Genomic DNA, 20,342 nt, shown 5'->3' with positions numbered 1-20,342 from the left:
CGAGGGGATTCGGCTAGCAAGCCGGGACATCTCCCGGCTTGCGGAACTAGCCGAGTTCAAATAAAACGTGTCGCCTCTGTATGTTTCCAGAAGTTTGAAAAAGAAAAATGTTAAAAGTGGCATTTACTGTGCTGTAGTATAGATAATTTCATATAACTCCTTTGTTGTTTTCACCAAAAAAATAAAAACATTTGAAATAAATAAAAAAACTGGAAACTATGGCAATTGAGGATTAATAAAGATAATGCATTTACAGATTGATATACGCTATTCATTTGGGGGAACAGAAAGCATGCAACCTACAAACTAAGTTGTTATAAATTGAGTCAATCCAGAGGCAGCGAAGGTGACAAGTGGAGTACCTCATGGATATGTATTGGGACCAGTGCTCTCTAATACAGTACTAGCGACATTATAAATGGTCTGGAAGGAAACGTATACCTATCTACAGAATGCACAAAGATCGTCAGCAGGGTTGAAACTCCAGGGGCTAATTTTTTTTTTTAATAAATTAGGTAGATTGGAGGAATGATCCAGAGTGTGTCAAGTACAATTGTATACCAAAAAGTGCAAAATAATGCACTTGGATTAAAAATTCAAAGGCAGAATACAGCCAGTACATGGCCAATTACTATACAAGGAAGAACCAGGGAGTCATAATGTCAGTTGACTTCAAGTAAGCAATCAATGTAACAAAGCTATCTGGGAAGCCAGCAGGATATAGGTTGCATATGAAGAGGTAAACGACTACTAAAATGGTGCATGATCTACAGCATAAAACGTATAGGCCAGGGAAAGATTAAATTAGGTTAGTACTATATATACAGCCTAGAAGATAGATGGGAGAGGGGGGATATGATTGCAACATTTACTACATGAGTAAAGGGTTTCAATAAAGCACAAGAAAAAGCATATTTCAGAAAAAGCGAAGTGCTGGAACAAGAAGTCATGCTCTGAAGCTGGTGGGTGGCAGGCTAAGGAATATTATGAAGAAGAACTTCTTAAAGGAAAGGGTTGTGGATTTATGGAGCAACCTTCCAGCAGAGATTGTAGGGGCAAATACAGTGAGGGAATTCAAAGATACCTGGCTAGACATAAGGCTATACTAAATATAAAAGAAAGCCAAACATCAAATACTGTAGGGTCTGACGTTTTACAGCTTCTTACAGGTTCTAACCTCCCATAAAGTTCGATAATACTATATTTCATATTAATATTTTTTACATTGAAAAGACATGACTAAAATGGGATATTTACTATTTACAAATATATTCAAGTTCAATTAACTTTCAATGGAACTTTTCATCTCAAAGACGGTACAAGTAAAATTATAGGAAAGGCAATTTCACCAGCAGTAAAGGAAAATGGTTCTTTGCAATGAGAGCAGTGAAAATGGGGATTTTACTACGTACAGAGAGAGTGATGGCAAATAGTACATCTCTTTAAGAGAATATTAAGTATATTTTTACAAGGGAAAGGTGTACAGTGATATGCCAGACAAGTTCAATATAGGAACGGTGTTCAATTAAACATATTTGTCACGCAAATACTTTTTGTTTTACACGTATGTCTAATTAAGAAACACCATGTTAGAATGTAACAAACAATGTCACTATGAGTTTCAGTTACTACTCATAAATGTATGGCCCTCTATGACTAAGCACTGGTTCCATTCAATAGCTTTGTGAGTTGCAGTCATTTCTATAAAAGCTATAATTTGTTATCTGTTGGCTGCCAAGTTGATGGAAGAACAGAATTGACTAATCTGCACTCAAATGCTTACAAATGCTCAATTTTCTATACACCTATTCTGTCCTAGACCCTCTACAATCTGGCTTCCGCACTGCTCACTCCATGGAAACAGCCCTCACTAAAATAACTAATGACCTCCATGCTGCCAAAGATAGAGGTCATTATACTCTTCTCATATTACTCAACCTCCCTGCAGCATTTGATACTGTGGACCACTCTCTTCTCCTTCACATTCTACATACTATTGGCATTTGTAACAAAGCTCTTTCCTGGATATCCTCTTACCTCTCCCATTGTACCTTCAGTGTCTCTTTTTCAAACACCTCCTCCTCTATCGATCTCTCTGTGGGGGTATCACAGGGCTCTGTCCTGGGACCCCTTCTCTTTTCTCTGTACACACTCTCTCTAGGTGACCTAATCACATCCCTTGGGTTCAAATATCACCTCTATGCTGATGACACACAAATTTACTTTTCTACCCCTGACCTTACACCTGCTGTACAGACTAAAGTTTCTGAAAGTCTGTCGGCTATATCATCCTGGATGGCCCTCCGCCGACTAAACTAAACATGGCAAAAACAGAGCTCCTCATACTTCCTCCCAAACCTGGTCCTATTTCCTCCTTCTACATTAGAAGTACCATCATTCACCCAGTAGCGTAAGCACAATGCCTAGTGGTCACACTCGACTCCTCTCTCACATTCTATTCTCACATTCATTCATTTTCTAAAATCTGTTGCTTTTTCCTCCGCAATATTACAAAGATACGCCCTTTCCTCTGTTGCTCGACCACTAAAACTTTGACTCAGGCCCTTATTCTCTCCCGTCTCGATTACTGTAACCTCCTGCTGTCCGGCCTTCTTGACTCTCACCTGTCTCCCCTACAATCTATCCTTAATGCTGCATGCCTGAATCACTCTACTCTTTCCTAAATCTGTCTCTGCGTCTCCCCTGCTAAAATCCCTCTTCTGGCTTCCTATCAAATCCCGTATAACACACTCAATTCTCCTATAGCAGGACTATAGCAGTCAATGGTCACCCTAATAAATAAGCATGAAGGCCAAAAATACACAATAATAAAAGATATACACAAGCACCTAAACACCCCAATTAAATAAATAACAATAATAGGGGTAGGTGAGAAATCTATTTTTGGGGGGGGGGGCACAAATCAGATACCTAATTTTGTTAATTTTGTTGTAATTGTTTGAAAAAACTTGCCATAATGCTCTTATTATCTGTTATAACAATCCATTGCAAACCATACATTAAATTAGTGTCCACTTTGGGTAGCTACGTATTTGAAGCAGTAATGGAGACCATTCATTAGGAATTCAGTCTTTGCTGTCAGCTTACTATGTATTTTATGTATATCTGTGTGAATGCTTTGGAAAATTGAAGGCATACTATATGTATCTGCCTCTTTGCAACAGAACCCTTAAATAAATCAATTGCTCCAACTTACTGAGTTTGTCATTGTGGGAAATAATACATGATTGCATTAATTGTCTGATAAACAACTCACTTGCTGAGAGGTAAACCAGAATATATACAAAATTCAGGAGAGCATGAATATTATTTCCACATTTACATTATGGATTTTACATCCTGTCACATAATTTAATTTAATGTAAGAGTTTCTGACATGAGGCAAATCTATTAAAATAATGCAAGCATTAAAATGTATTTTATAATATCAGAACCTTTCCCACAAAGTAATTATATTTTCCTTAATTATTTTCACAATTGCCTATTTGTGTCCTGGTAGGTTTTGTTGCACTGTTACATCCTATTTGTATTGTTCATTATAAAATGTATGCATAAAATTATATGGGCACAGTGGTGGTTATTCATTTAATTGTGATAGTGCTGATCGGGGCACTATTGCATATAAACTTCATGTCATGTACGGCAAACCTATGAGCCTGTGACCTGCATATGGGACAAGGCTTAAAACAGTACACAACTATCTAGCTGGCCCACCTGGCTGCATGTTTCATTGTAGGGGAGCCTTTGGTGGTCTGTCCCCCCTTGTGGGCGTGGCTTTCTGAATAACCAATAGAATATGAGTATACACACTCTTGATCGGCCAATCAGATGGTTGCTCACAAGCTAGGTTGTTACCGGCACAGCTGAAAGGTACTACGATCTTTTACGTGCATAAACCTTGATAAAGTGCTCATGTAGCGCGATACGCGTTGGTGGTGAGCATTTTAACTTCTTGTCCACGAGACTTCAATAAATCATTTTCATTGGGGTCACCTTGTGATGTTTTGCTTATGGTAGTGCCGTATTTTTTCATCTCTACTTCTGGACTTTCGTTACTACGGATCAGCACACCTGGGACTGGCTGGGACTCATAGAGGACGGAAGGCTCAATTAAAAAGGGAAAAGGTACTGGCTTCATGCATTTGAAATGTTTTTGTCCTGCATAACTGTATGCCAACTCTTGAACTACTTTATTAATGTCATATTTGTGAGTGCTGAGGGTGTCTCACTAGGCAAAAAATCTCTAATATTGTGTCCACACATGAAAGTTGCTTCGCAAAAGCCTTACAACCCAATTAAAAGCCGTCCAGTTTGCATATACTGTACAAGCTTTAACTATTATATTTATGACTATTCCATAGCTGAGAACCATTTTTTGCCGTTTGACTATTCTGTAGTTTTGTTATGGTAGCTCGCATTTGATTACCCTATCATTGATCATTCCAATCATTAAGAAGGTGACCCCATTATTACATTTTTTTTTTCATATATTGCTTACTGCTATTCCCAAGGTTTATATATAGGCATACCCCGCTATACAGACCTTCACTTTACGGCCACTCATGAGTACAGACATATTTACAATAGCACCATTCCCCTGTGTCCGTAAGCTCGCTTTGTAGACCGCCGTAGTTGTGTGACGCACTGATTCCCCTTGCCCAATTGGAAAACAGCAGCTTGTGCATGCTCCCTGTGAGTAAGACACAGGCACGTCCTGAACAGCAATACCGGCTCCCTACATCTACCGAAGTGAAAAAATGTAGTTCTTCACTTTAAGTACATTTTCGCTTTACATACATGCTCTGGACCCATTGCGTACGTTAATGCGGGGTATGCCTGTATATATTTGTGCAGATTATAAACTTGTTTTTGCTACACTAATCCTGTGTTATAAGTATGTAAATACAAGAGAATGTACAGGAAGATTCATCAAAATCAAGTTCCAATTAATTGTTTTGATCATTCAGCCCGAATTAAAAGGGCAGAAAGAGTTTTTGCTAACTCTCTGGATGTGGAATGTGACGATGTATCGGATCTTAAAGATCAATTCTTGAGATTGGAATTTTTTTTAACATTTGACACCAGGGATATTGTTACCCTGGAAAACTATGTAAAATCTAATAGAATACCTAGGGGATTAAGGATAAAAATGTCCCCCACTTTTGTTTTTTTTAGATTCTGAATTTGAGAACAAATGGAAGTGTGTACTGAATGATTGCTCCTTTAAGCTAATTGGATTGACCATAGAATAAAAAAGCAAAGAAAAATCTAATCTTGAAATATACAAACAGATAAATACAGTATTAGCCAATGTTTTTTATTTTTTGGCAAATGCATGTTTTATATTGTGGTTTTTTTTTCTATTTCAGTTTATGTTTTGGCTTTAATTGTTTCACATTTTGCTGGCTTGTTTATATGTTTGGATCAGATTGATTACCATTTTTAATTAATTATTTCTTGTGTTGGCTACTGATTTTAATTGGTCTTTTGGCTAGTTGTGTTATGGATTTATTGATTGGTTGGTTAATACTTTAAGTTCTTTAATTGTTTGGTTGGTTAGTGCTTTTATTAATAACATTTGTTGGCTAGTAATACTATTTCTTGAATTGTGGTGTTTAGGTGCTTGTTTTTTTTTTTTTTTTAAATTGTGTATTTTTGGCCTTAATGTCTTTTTATTAGGGTAACCATTGAGTGGTATAGTGGCTTATCATGCCCATATTATATGGGTTTGAAGTACCCAATGCCAATCAATTTACACAAGTGGTTAGGCGTCCCGGGTGGCTAGCGGGGGATGGGGGTTAACCCCTTAATTACTATAGCGGTTATTAACTGCTAAGGCAATTGAGAGGTTAGGGGCCATTAAAGTATTTCATTTAATTTATTATTTCTAGCAACGGAGGACATGGCCCTGCAGTATGCTGACTAGGATGCCCTTCATAATGGCAGGGGTACGTGGAAACATTTTTATTTACATTATTAATGCTGACTGGCTAATGTTTGTTTTAATAATGAGCAAATGAGCTATTATCCATATCTGGATAACAGTTATTTCGCCCATTACTGTATTGTATGTGTTTGGTGGAGGGGGGAGGTGTATTTATTGAAATGAATGCCATATTTATTTATTTTTACAACAGGATAGTTGCTTCAGACCAGCGGAAACCCACAGGCACAACCCGAGGACCCCGGACACCCACGGGAACCACCCGAGGACCCCCGGACACCCAGGGGACCACCCAGGGACCCTCACAGGCCTCTAGTAGGAATCCTGTTTTACATAAAATGATGGTTTCATGTGGGGGCAAAGGTGGTGGTTGTATATTGGTGATTCTAACATATTGTAATGTTTCCATGCGGCAGAGGTTGTGATTGAAGGGCCAAGTACCACCTTCACTCACCCCCTCTGCCCCCAATAAAGCTTCAGTTATCCATTAACCCCATAATTGCCTTAGCGGTTTGCCGCTAAGGTAATGAAGTTGACTGTAAATGCATTTTTATTGCATGGGATTGATGTCGGGGGTCTCCGGTGCTGAAATTAATAGATATCAGCTCTGGAGTCTCCCAGAATCAATCTGATGCAGGAAAATGCATTTTTTCCCCAAGTCTTGTCTTGCCGCTTATCTGCTGCTTCTCACCACCTTCCTGCCAACTTTTCCTGGCAAGGCCATTTTGAGAGGAAATCTCAATTCTAGTGCGACGATTAGTCTCGGTAAGCTAATTGGGGCACTAGAATACAACAAGTTTGAAAAGCTGGCGATAAGTGGTGATAAGTGGCCTATCACCGCGCGTTTGGCTATTGTTTTTTTCCGGCAAAAAAAATTGCTGAAAAGCTGTCTTATCGCTGACTTATCGGAGCTTACTGAATAGCAGCAGGCTTTTTTTGGCGATAAGTTGGCAATAAGTGGCTTATCGCTGCTTACTGCATAAGCCCCTGTATATATTGTTTACCAGTACTTGTACATGTTTTGGGCTGATAACCAGCTTAACTGGCTGTCCCGTTAGAGAGGGCTGGAGCTGCATGTTTAGTCAGTCTCCTATGAAGTTGTAAATATTTATTTTATGATTTGTTTTGCCTTAAAGGGCAGAAATCTCCTATCTGTTGATAACCTTGTTTTGCCCAGTCAGCGAGTAACTCCCCAGTCAAGTCCTTGTAAAAAAAGTTAAATCTAAAGGTTATGTATAAAGTCCTCATGAGATGGTGCCTCACCCCACTCAAATTATCTAAGTTCATACCAGGGTCCTCTCCATTGTGCCCTAAACAATGTGGAGGAACAGCTGACCTGTTACATATGCTGTGGTCCTGCCCGCGGATATCCCCGATATGGGAAAAGATTAGAAATTGGATCCAGAGAATATTCGATCTCACAATCCCCCCGGACCCGTGGTTGTTTCTCCTAAACAGACCTATAAAGGGCCTATCAAAATCCAACAACAAACTAATTGCACACTTTGCAATCGCCACGCGGTGCGAGATCGCAGCATTATGGAAACGCCCCAAAATTCCAATTATCCCAAAGATTCGGAACCGTATTTGGTATATTTGCCAGATGGAAAAGCTAACAAGCCTAGTTAATGATACTGGTGACAACTACTTAAAAGTTTGGGCCCCATGGCTAGCTCAGACAGACATCCCAGGGGTAGAGCGTGACACAATTTGGCTATAATAGTAATAGATGCGTTCTCCTTGGGTGGAGTGGAAACTAAGTTTACAGCTGGATCACCATTCCCACTCATTATTAACTACTTATACTGCCACATGATCTTCTACAAGGGTCTATAGTTCATGAGCCGTCTTAGTAGACTCCTGAAACCACTACATCCTCACCCTATACGCTCCCTTTCCTCCTTCCACCCCCTCTAACCTACCTCCTCCCCCCCTTTTTTTTTTTTTTTTTTTTTTTAATTTATTATTATTTATTTATTTTTCCTTGTTTGTAACAAATATTATTTTATCATGGATACATATCACCTAAAATAAGATCTTTACCTACGCGGCGGAGTAGGGCTCGAAAAACCGCGTGGGCTCATTAAATATGTTATACCTACATCATTATGTAATATATGCTACCCTGTTCACCATGTATTGGTTATGTTTTTAATGTATATCATGTATTTACACACCAATAAAATACAAGTTATAAAAAAAAAGTTAAATCTAAAGGTTATGATATATATATTTTTTGGATCATCATGCTGTAATAATGCATAGGCGTCTACATATGGCCTTGAGGCTGCCTGTATGGCGATGGAGCCTGCAAATGCATTGCCCTTGGAAAAACTATCTGTATGATTTGTATGTGCTGCGACCTTAGCAAGAGCTCTAGGAAGTAGCATAGCTTCCAGCAAATTTTGAACCAGCTGTGCATTGTGTACTGTATTGGAGATCCAGTTGCAGTAATAAATCCTCTCAGGCGCCAGAGGACACCAAAGTCATAAGCAACTCCAAATGCATATCGAGAGTCTGTGTAAATGTTTACAGTCTTGGCTAGTGACAAAATATAAGCGTGTGTCACTGCAATTAGTTCTGCTATTTGTACTGAAAAAGGTGAAGGGAGTGATTCACTCTCTAATATTTTTTGTCTGAGATAACTGCATATCCTGTACATCTTGTACCTGCAGTATTTTTGTAGGAGGAGCCGTCTACATCAAACGCTCCATATCTGCATCTGCAATAGGAATTTCGAATAACCCCCCTCTAACCTGCGTGACTGCGTCTGTTTGTAAAATACAGTCATGTGGAATCCCAGCATCTGGTGAAGATAGAATGGTGGCATGGTTTAATGTCGTGCATCTGTGTACTGTAATATTTTCAGAGCCCTGTAATATTACCTCTTACTTGGTCAGTCTACTATTGGTCAATTGTGTGGACCTGTACAAAAGTAAAGTAGAAACTGCATGGGGGACATAAACCTGTAAGGTGTGTCCCTGTACAAGATTCAGGGCCATGTCAACAAAAGTTGTGGCAGCCGCAACAGCTCTCCGACACAGGGGAAATGCTTGAGCCACCAAATCTAATCGGGTGCTATAGTAAGCCACTGGGCGCTGTCTATTGCCGTGTGTTTGTGTAAGTACCTCTGAGGCATGTCCCTTCTGTTCATGACAGAATAGGAACAATGGCAAAGTATAATTAGGTAAACCCAGCGATGGGGCGGTTATTAAATGCTGTTTTATCATGCAAAACGCTTGTTCTGCTGCTTCAGTCCAAGGGACTGGTTCTGCCACATCCTTGCGGGTTAGCATCTCCAATGGTTCAGTTAGTAGTGAATAATTTGATATCCATTGTCTGCAATAGCCTGCCATTCCCAAGAAACCTCTTACTTGTTTCTGCGTTTTGAGGGCGTGGTACCTGTTGAATGGGTGTAACACGGTCAGGGTTAATAGACTGATGGCCGGCAGACAAGATTTGTCCCAAGTATAATACTTTTGGTTGGCACAGCTGCAGTTTTGACCGGTTTACCTTATGGCCTTTAGTGGCCAATATCTGTAACAGTGAAACAGAATCTTGTTTGCAATCTTCTAGAGATTGAGAGGCCAATGACAAATCATCCACATACTGTATTAAGGTGGACTGACACTGTAATTTAATTGCCTGTAGGTAACCTAGTTATACTATGCGAGTTATTCCCATCAGTGACATTAGTGGTACACTTCCTCTGGCTGCCGCCATTATGCCAGCTCCTATTGTGCCTCTGAATCTCTGGTGCCTAAAGAGACAAAGAAGCATATGAAACAATTAGCACTTGATCCTCAGATTCCCCTATTGAATCTGTTGTCTAAAGAACTATGCAGTGCCTATTTCCAAAGCCAAACCATAAATAGGTGACTCGTGTAATTATGGGAGAATGTTCTCTTTAAATGCATATATTAGAAGCCACCATTCATGTCACCATCTAACATTAGTCAAGCATAACATTTCCAGCTGCAGCCTTAGATTAGAAATGAGAAGACAAAGAATTTTGCAGAAATCGCAACATGCAGCAGGATTTGTAAAATCCAGAAAATGTGTGTATTATAAACTAATGCTGCAACTGGAAATATTATATAATAAATTTAAATATATACACACATACATTTATATATATAAATCAAAAAAGGATTACATTAAATATTGTGATTAGGTTAAACACTGATAGCTATCTCAACTTGAGAAAAAGCATTTACTGGTCATAAATGTTTAATTTAGTGAAGCCAAAAAGGAGAAAGGAGATTGGAATAGAACAGAAAATAGAGATTAGTTGGAAAGGACCAGCATACAGTATAATTATTTTCACATTTTCTTAATAGAAAAACATGAAAGGTTATTTATCTAAAGGTTGGTTACTGAGCCTGTTAATTATCTAGCATTTGTAGAGTAACATATTCTAGAAAGGTTATTACCAAAGGGAGCTACTATATATCTAACATTTTATTGTTAACAGCAAAGGTATACAATCTAGTACATACAATGTAATTTACTGTACACTGGCATTGGAACAGTACCACCATGTGGTAGGAAGAGACAATGTATTCAAGTGTAGTATAATCCACACCTGATATACTGAAAATGTTTCCTCCATGGTTTGTTGAATATTCCTTGAGTATTCACAAGCCATTTCAATTTTATGGAATTTTATCTCACAAGCATTTTGATGTTTGTCAAATAATTAATCTCAAATCGGCATTGAAGGTAGCACACAAAGTGCAGAATATTTTGATATCTATATTCCTGAAGAAGATCCCTCTGGGGGACAAAAACATCAGCACTCTATCTTGAATGTGACCAATAAATCACTTTATTTTATTGATTTATAATCCAGTGCTGGTATTGTCATGTTCTGTATAGATGTTCCAAGCAGCCTGCAAATCTAAATACATTCTTCAGATATTATAGTGAGTAAATATTTTATTTAGGTTTTGTTTTGCAATGTAACAATGAATTTGTAGCTAACCTACAGTATGGTACAGGTAAAGCATTCTCAGTAACTGTACATTATAAACTGCAAATGCAGGACCTCTTTCTCTGTTATGTCATGGTGTGTTTACACAATGAAAGCATGCAGCAACCATATCAGGAATCCTAGAATGCAGATAATTAACAATCATCTACAGTAGAAGACCATATTTCTGATGAGACAAAACCAACAAATTCATATTGTAGAGATTAGTTATCAGAGTCTTCTAGCATCAAAGTGTGGCACTACTACTGCTGCACTGGATGTAAATAAAGGGGAAAGGCACATTTTGAATTAATATTTTATAAAACTGCTGCTGTATCTTGCACCTTGCATTTGGGGGTGGAGGGGTGAGGAGGGGGGCCAATTTGACTAAATCCCACTAAGACTTCTACACTTTTTACAACACGGAAGAATAGCATGGTGAAGCTTATGCAATCACATCCAGGCATATCTGTTTGCCCAATATGCATTATAGCATAATGGAATTGCAGTCCTCTGGTTCACCATTTTTTTTAACTTTCTGTAATCCAGACAGCTAACATGGAGATTCAGCTATCTACATCACAGCTACAATACGTACAGTCTAACGAAATCCCCTGAAGACAACCTGCGCTACGTGACAACAAAAATATGCACACGACAAAAATATTAAGCCATAGCAATACATGCATTCATAACCGTCATGGATGCATATACAGTAGATAATGGACCCCTCCCTAAATACCCTGCCTTTGCAAGCTAAAGAGTCTAGTAAGGTATTGATTTCCCATGTTTTATGCCTACTGATGACATCCAGGCTTAGCTATTATCATATAAATATACAGTACCAAGGCACTCTCCTTTAGCACCAAGTGAAAATACTTTATTGCACTTCATACCCTACAAAAAGTTTACATTTCGACTCAAGCATCCGAGTCTTTATCAAGACTTCACAAAAAAATATTCTGGAATAATACAGTGAAATTACTAACTTACAGTATGAAGAAGAGAAAATGAATTTCTATACCATGTAGCTTTAAAGTTCACTGATTTCCATGGTAGTGGGCATGCACCTTACATTCAATGCATGCTGACGCAAGCATCATGTGACATAATCCAGTGTAGCATTACATGTCAAAGGATGCTCATTATCATAACCGCAGCATATGTATGTATATGTTTATTTATATAGAGTAATTTAGGTACATACTGCAGTGCTTCACAGCAGTAATACATAATAATATAACACATAATGGGAATAAGCGCATCAGACATACTGTAAAAGTGATAGGAGGAAAGGGAGTCCCGGTCTCGAAGAGCTTGCAATCTAAGTGGTAAGTATGAAGAGCATACAGAGACAGTAGGAAGGTGTTCTGGTAAGTGTGTCTGCAAGGGACAAAGTATAGTATGAAGTTTATAGTATCAGCCACAGAGCTAACCATATGATCCGTTAAGCAGGTGGGTTTTAAGCTGGATGAACAGATGGAGAGGTCCTGTCAGGATGACAATATAGATCCTAAATTGCTATAGGGGTACACCATGCCTATAGAGCATGGTGTGCCACTGTGCCAATCAATTGGTTTATTGGCATTTTTGTTTTAATTCAAATTGAATGTCTTTTTTATTTGGTGCTGGGTTTTTTTATTTGCAGCTTGTACATTGGCATAGTGCCAAACCATGCCCAAAGGGCATGGTGTGCCACTGTGCTAATTAGTTGGTATATTGGAATTTCTTTTATTCAAACTAAATGTCTATTTTATTTTTTGCTGTTTTATTTTTATTTGGAGATTGCCCATTGACTGCCATAGTGGCAACCCATGCCCATATTATATGGGTATAGTGTGTCACTGTGCCAATCAATTGGTTTATTGGAATTATTTATTAAAATTCAAATTGAATGTCTTCTTTTGTTTGGTGCTGGTTTTTTTTATTTGCAGCTTGCCCATTGACTGCCATAGTGGCCCCAGTTCCCAGGGGTCCCTGTGTGTCTCTGGGGGGTCCCCGTCGGCCTCCGGTACGAATCGAGTGCAGTAAAACTTAAAGAAAATGGTTTCATCCATCTTGCAATATCTTTAGCACCAGCCTTTAGCTGACACCAAAATATTGCAAGTTTTCATTGTATGATATGCTTATCACTGCTTATTGAATAGCAGTTTCTGGGAACAGAAATCGATTTTGGGCATTTTTGGGCTTATCGTACGGCTTTTTTTTGCCAGAGTGTTACACATGCAGCCACAAGTATCCGACGACTTGCCTGGGAAAATACTGTGGATTTCTCACAGTAAAACTGCAACATTTCTGTGAGATTCTGCAGCCAGACTTATGGCCCATTGGATTAATACAGTGGGGGACTGCAGGGACACCTGCTGCGTTAATCCGATGGGCCATTAATCTGGCTGCAGAAATCTCACAGAAATGTGTCGAATACTGGTGGCTGCATCTAAATAGTACTATAAAAAGCCGTTATAGCACGATATTGCCCTGTTATCAAAGCTTAGTGAATTGCAAAACAGGCAATATCATGCTAGAAGGGCATTTATAGTTCTACAAGCCACTTATCGAAGTTTAGTGAATGAGCCTCAATGATCTCTAAGTATCAGAATTGCAATAAAGCCTGATGTTTAGTAAAATAAACCTTTATTTGCTTTTTTTCCCCAGACGATAATGAAGTGATTACTGTGTTTTAATGACAGTTGTAATACCATATTTTTTAGATTTAGTATGTGAAAAGTAATAACAACTAATATGTGAATCTGTAATTTTTACAAAATGACTTATACGCATGCTATTCACAAAGGTCCTATTATCCCTGATAAGATAAATGTGTTTTTTAATCACATCCTTCAGGTTTACAATTTGGCCAGAGTGCTTAAGCGGATAATGGTTGCAATATTTGTAATGATATTGGGTACAAAAAACAGCCAGCCATGAAAAATCACTGCTGAAAAATATATTGGCACCTTATAAATAAAATGTTATACATTTTTTTAAATGATTATACATTGTTTTTAGTTCCAGTGTTTTAGGCCACATATTGTACAGTATGTGTACGTACATATAAATACATACCATACTACAGTATGTAACCAAATCCATTCCCAATGTACTGTTCCACATCAAAAAATAGCAGCAACTAGCATAAAGGGCTCTGTCAATTCTTTTGTTGCTGCACGGAGATAATGATGGCTTTTAAACAGTAATTTTTAGATAATGTCACCTCATCAAAATGTTCACATTTCAGCAGAGTAATAATAAGTGTGTTCAGTTCTCTTCCCTACCATTTTTACTTCACATCTTTTGAAATCACTGATGCTTGTGGGCACAGAAAAGTAAGAAATGATTAGTAGTCACAACAGAAAGTGTTTGATGTACAGTTTTCGTCATAGCACAGAGTTTCCTCCCACAATAAGTAGGTGTACTTTAAGGCAAACATGACTGCAAATGCAAAATAATTTCAGCAATTGTTCTAATTTACAGTAAGTTTAAACTTCTAATAAGAGTTTTAAATATGGATTTATGGTTGTTTTTGTCACTGCTGTTTAATCAAGAAAACACACACAATATCTGTATTATCTATCTCTTGAAAATTTTCTTATGCTCGTAATCGGAAAAAGGTGGCATAGTCCTGTACAATTAACAAAGAAATTGGGCTGTCAGTGTCAGATAGTTGAACTGTCCTGGGCCTGGCGGCTGTGGGGAACTGGGCTGGCTGGCGCTGGAAGTTGGGCCTGGCCAGAGGTCAGCTGCTGGGCGGCAGCTGCTGCGAGCCATACTCCCTCATTCTTGTTGCTGCCTCTCTCCCTGCCAGTCTGTACGCGCATGCGGAAGTTGGTCTCAACTTCAGACGTGGGACCGGTGTGGCATCTTAAGAATCCGCCAACTGATTGCTGAGTCTGCAGATTGCTTTCTACAAATCCATTCACTGGTTGTATCTAATGGCGGTTTTTTATGAATCCGCGTGGGTTGAAAGCGCCCAAATCCGTTTGCGGATTTTACATCGCAAAACGGATTTTGGGGCTAATATCAGCGAAAATCCAGGAAACGGATTCGGGCGGATTCGCCCATCTCCAGTCTGATTTCACTAAAGATCATTAAAGCAGTAATTATTTGAGTAGTAATATTGGAGTCTAGAAAAATATATTACTGCTCAATGTTTTTAAAACCAGAGACAGAACATGAATCACAGACAGAGCTCAGTGCTACATCCTATGACACAAATACACAGTACAGTGCCTAAATATATATATATATATATATATATATATATATATAAAACAAAAAAACAATATGAAGTAGCGCCGCTAAATATCCCAGTTAATATATAGATATAGATGAGAGAGGCAGTAGCTAATTGGATATGCTTGGAGGGGCAGCTAGAGTAGGCTGATACACTATGATAGAACTTTAAAAAATACAATAACAATACAATCTCCTGACAATTAACCCTAAAGAATAAAAAATCTAAAAAATATATTTATTAGGTAAAAAATGGAAAAAATAGCCAAAAAATATAAAAAATGTAATAAAAAACCTTCAATACATAAAGTCCTGTTCCAGTGGCAAAGTCTTTGGTTTCTTGCAGCCCGTTTCGAAGGGATCACCAGTCCCTAATGATATCTAGAAAAAAGGAAAGAGAAAGAAACAGGCGCACACCTAGTGCATTACCACAATAAAAATGTATTGATTGAACATAAAATCTTACAAATGCCCACTCACAAAAGTACAGCAAATATAGGCGTGTATGAGATAGGCTCTCATGTGCCATGCAGCTCAATCTCCAGCGTCCGTCCGCAATCAATGGCGTCGTCACGCGTGTCACCTCCGTGGAACCGGATCCGGAAGAGGGGTCCTTTGCCTTCGGTGTTCAATCGAATTGGTCCCTCCAGGAAACAGACACCTCCAGTGTAGCTAATGTATGAGGTTGTAAGTCGGGAGAGCAGCACACGGGAGCCAGAGTTCTACAATCAACCTGCAGCAGTGCTTGTGGGCAAATGGCGGCCAGAATCTAGCCACGCCCTACGCGTTTCGTCATCAAATGATGACTTCTTCAGGGGTGCCCTCCAAGCATAAGTCCTTGATATTTATAGGTAGGTACCCAGCATATTAGCCAATAAAGTAATAAAGCAGTCAATTTGGTCAATTACATATATATAAAAAACACTTTGAATAGAGCAATTACACAGTGCATATGAGTATGACTACACGAGTAATACATATTATGAGGACCCCATTGATTATCAGGGAGTGAAGTACAAACTATGAATAGAGCAACATTGCTGATGTTATCAATGTACATATTGAGTGGATAATCTAGAGATTAATCAACAAACAAACAGCACTATAAATTGTATTTTGATTAGATTGCTAGAGATCAATTCAAGACAAATAATAAATGTATTTAAACAAATCTGAAGAATATATTAAAAATTAAAAAATTATCTCATGGGATAGTGATATACATATCAGATGATATAATTAACACACTCTTACTACATATATTTAATTATTTAATGAAAATTAATTAAAAAACAAAAAACTACTTGAAAACAAATTACTAATATCTAATTTGAACCAATGATCAATGATATCAAATACATTAATCCATATTTGCCACTAGAATAAATCTAATTTATAACCAGGATAGTTACCCATTGTTGGATACCAGCATGGAGTCAGAGGAGGCAAAGTTAGATGGATCCAAAGCAAAGGCAGAGAAAAGGAAGCGATGGTGACTTAAATTTAGATATTGTGATATATGATTAAATATGTGCATGAAAGATATATTCATACTTAATATAGAATTTTGTGTTGATGACTGTGATCTAATAAAAATATACATATATGTGTGTGTAAATAAATAAATACATTTATTAATGTGAATATTTGTGTTTAATGCATGATATTGTGTATATAAATAAAGATAAAGTGAAAATTTGTAAAGGAGATTGAGAACTGAATGAAAATAATAAGTTGGATGAATAAAGGATGAATGTGAAAATGAAAATAAAAAATAATGTTGAAAATAAAAATAAAAATAAAAGTACAAATAAATATATAATTATAAATATATAAATATTGACCATTTGTGGAAATGAATCGTACCGAGCACGAAACTGACCATAACCCTTGATGAATGAATTGAACCACAATGACCAGACAGAAGACCATAGCCCAGAGGGAATGCTAAGCATTCAATCCAGACCTCTGGAGAACTCTGAAGACCCTGAAGAAGTCGTCATTTGATGACGAAACGCGTAGGGCGTGGCTAGATTCTGGCCGCCATTTGCCCACAAGCACTGCTGCAGGTTGATTGTAGAACTCTGGCTCCCGTGTGCTGCTCTCCCGACTTACAACCTCACACATTAGCTACACTGGAGGTGTCTGTTTCCTGGAGGGACCAATTCGATTGAACACCGAAGGCGAAGGATCCCTCTTTCGGATCCGGTTCCACGGAGGTGACACGCGTGACGACGCCATTGATTGCGGACGGACGCTGGAGATCGAGCTGCATGGCACATGAGAGCCTATCTCATACACGCCTAAATTTGCTGTACTTTTGTGAGTGGGCATTTGTAAGATTTTATGTTCAATCAATACATTTTTATTGTGGTAATGCACTAGGTGTGCGCCTGTTTCTTTCTCTTTCCTTTTTTCTAAATATATATATATATATATATATATATTGAACACACAAAAGGCTAAGACAATCCCGAAAGCAGCACTCTAAATATACCACAAAATAACTGATAACATAATACCAAAAGACCAGGAAACTAAAGTCAAAATAGAAAATGAATAGATTTTAATAGCGAGCAAAAAGAACACTAACATTTAAAAACATATACACACTAAGGGCAGCAAAAAATACAAAAAGACTGTGACTGACTAAAATTGACAAAAATCAATAATGCTGAAAAATAAATCAAAAGCAAAAAATGTGTCTGCACAATGAGCCTGATAACTATATAAAACGACACAAAGAAAGCTGAATATTTAAAAAAAACCCTGGTAAAGACCTAAGCTACTGTAAAAAGGTAGATAACTAAGCTAAGGGCATAAAGAAAGGTATGGTATAAATAAACCTATATACAAAAATGATGTACAAATCGGAGCATGAGTATTGATCTCATACATGCTTTTTTATCTTCATTGTTTGTGACTTTAACCATTGAGTTTTTTGGAGCATTAAATCCATTTTTTATACAGTAATGCACTAAGATTGAGCGCTTTTTTTCTTTTCTTTTTCTATACAGGTTGAGTGGAGGTCATTGGGCCCTATCAGAAGGCTGCCTGTTTCCTGTTTCAGTGTTTTTGATTTGCTGTATTGGACGTCATTTTTTGGACTCACAAGGATATTATGTTTTAAGTATTGTCATTTTTTTGTTTATATATTTTTTTTATTAGTATTTAATACATTTTTTGGGTTAAATAGGCATCCACAGCACTATTTTTAATTGGTTTATATTATTTAATTTGGAAACTCATGCTGGGACATATATGTGATATTTAGTGGAATATATATGGCTCATTAACACATTGGTGTAGATCAAGCATGTCAAAGTTGCGGCCGGCGGGCCGCATGCGGCCCACAATGAACATATTTGCGGCCCAGCTCGCCAATATTTAACTCATGCTGCGCGCGCTTTCTGCAAAGGCAAAAAAAAAAAAAACCTCGTCTCTCTCCCGATTGGCTGGCGCGTGTTGGTACACTGCCAGAATTTTTTTTTGGCCCGGAGCCAGCTCTATCGGAGCTTGCATAGTGAGGCCGCCTCTTCCTGCTGCCCGCCTCTTCCTGCTGCATGGAGCAAGTCAGGTGACTACTGCTCCATGCCTGCCTTGCTCTCCTTCTCCGATTTCCTCCCCCGTTCTGATTTTGTGTGTGTGTGTGTGTGTCTGCGTGTCTGTGATCACGCCCCCCCTCCTCCCTCGCGTGCAGAGAGATATGCTGCAGATGCTGGCCGGGTCTTAGCATAACAGCATAGTTGCGATCACAGAACCACTCCCCTCTGTGCAGAGAGATCATGGCCGCCCCCTCCATGAGGTGCAGAGAGTTCAGTAGTTCAGTGGAGATCCCACGGGCAGGGGTATGTCTTCACAGCAGCCCTCCTCCCCCCTGTCAAATCTCTGTGTGAGCTGCACGTGCAGAAGGAGATCTGTGTGTGTATGTGTCTGTGTGTGTGTGTTTGTGTGTTTGTGTGTGTCTGTGTGTGTGTGTGTGTGTGTGTGTTTGTCTGTGTGTGTGTGTTTGTCTGTGTGTGTGTGTGTGTGTGTGTGTGTCTGTCTGTGCGTGTGTCTGAGTGTGTGTGAGTGTATCTGAGTGTGTGTGTGTGTGTGTGTGTGTGTCTGAGTGTGTGTGTGTGTGTGTGTGTGTGTATGTGTGTGTGTGTGTGTGTGTCTGAGTGTGTGTGTGTGTCTGTCTGAGTGTGTGTGTGTGTGTCTCAGTGTGTGTGTGTGTGTCTGAGTTTGTGTGTGTGTGTGTGTGTCTGAGTGTGTGTGTGTGTGTGTGTGTGTGTGTGTGTGTGTGTGTGTGTGTGTGTGTGTGTGTGTGTGTGTGTGTGTGTGTCTGTGTGTGTGTGTGTGTCTGAGTGTGTGTATGTGTGTGTGTGTTTGAGAGAGAGAGAGAGAGAGAGAGAGAGAGAGAGAGAGAGAGAGAGAGAGAGAGAGAGAGAGTCAGGGAGAGGGTGTAGATCAAGCATGTCAAACTCAAAGGCTAACACGGGCCAAATAAACAAGGTTTAAGTTTATGTGGGCCGCAAAAAAACAAAAACTTACATTTTCATAGAAACGTAGGTTTATTTTGAAAAGTACAGTGTGTGTGTTTGTGTGTGTGTGTGTATTGACCTCACTAACCGAACCAAAAAAAAAAAAGCCAGACGTGAACCAGTGTCAGGATGCCCCCTCTTAACAATTTCCAAAGCAGCAATCCCGCCTGGGATCTTACCTGATCCGCAGTCCCTTAAGGTACTATACTGCTTTCTTCCGATGTCTCCCGTGTGAAACTTGAGAGTCAGATCTGGAAGAAAGCAGAATAGGTTATTTCGGTGTAGGTATAGTGCAGTTAAGATAAAACAGAGAGAGTGGGTGAGGGTGACAGACAGAGAGATGGTGGGAGAGAGAGAGAGAGTGGGAGAGAGAGGATGGAAGAGAGAGAGAGGGTGGAAGAGAGAGGGTGGAAGAGAGAGAGAGGATGGAAGAGAGAGAGAGGGTGGAAGAGAGAGGGTGGAAGAGAGAGAGAGGATGGGAGAGAGTGAGAGAGGGTGGAAGAGAGAGAGAGAGAGTGGGAGAGAGAGGGTGGGAGAGAGAGGGAGAGGGTGGGAGAGAGAGGGTGGGAGAGAGAGGGTGAGAGGGTGGGAGAGGGTGGGAGAGAGTGAGAGGGAGAGAGAGGGTGGAAGAGGGAGAGAGAGAATG

The sequence above is a fragment of the Ascaphus truei genome, chromosome 2, assembly GCF_040206685.1.
Source record: "Ascaphus truei isolate aAscTru1 chromosome 2, aAscTru1.hap1, whole genome shotgun sequence".
Classification (NCBI taxonomy): domain Eukaryota; kingdom Metazoa; phylum Chordata; class Amphibia; order Anura; family Ascaphidae; genus Ascaphus; species Ascaphus truei.
Note: the sequence above shows the minus strand (reverse complement) of the source record.